Source organism: Apteryx rowi, unplaced genomic scaffold, assembly GCF_003343035.1.
Source record: "Apteryx rowi isolate R43461 unplaced genomic scaffold, aptRow1 scaffold_2084, whole genome shotgun sequence".
NCBI classification, from domain to species: domain Eukaryota; kingdom Metazoa; phylum Chordata; class Aves; order Apterygiformes; family Apterygidae; genus Apteryx; species Apteryx rowi.
Genome location: NW_020448402.1, coordinates 1,304 through 1,894, shown reverse-complemented (window position 1 = coordinate 1,894; position 591 = coordinate 1,304).

The following is a 591-nucleotide window of genomic DNA, read 5'->3' as shown; positions in this document are numbered from 1 at the left end:
GGGCGCCGGCGCCGGCGGGTCCGGGATGCGCGGGGGGGCGGCGAACCGGGTCGGACCGGGCCGGGGCGCACCGGCTTCCTCGGTTCCCCCCCCCGCCCCGGGAAGGGGAAGGAAGCGGCGCCCGAGTGTCTCGCCCGGTGCTCGGCGCTGCGCACCCGGCTCCCCCCGGCGGGCGCCGGGGCAGGGCGAAGCGGGCGCCCCGTCGGCTCYGCCGTCTCGTCGCGGCCCGGCCCCGTCGCGGCACCTCGCGGGCGCCGGAGCGGCCCGAGGAGGAGGAAAAAACAAGCCGAGAGCGATGAGTCAAAGGAACAAAGCGCCCGGCGGGGCCGCGGCGGCGAGAGGAAGGGGGCGAGTCCGGCCCCGCCGCGGGCTCCCGCGCCGCCCGCTCCTGCCCTCCGCGCTCGTCGCCTGCCGCCGCCTCCTCCTCCCGGAGCCGCGACCCCGCGGGAACGGTGTCCCGCTCCCTGCCGGCATCTTCCCTCCTGGAGCTGCGACCCCACGGGAACGGTGTCCCGCTCCTTCCTGGCATCCTCCCTCCTGGAGCCGCGACCCCACAGGAATGGCATCCCACTCCCTGCCAGCATCCTCCCT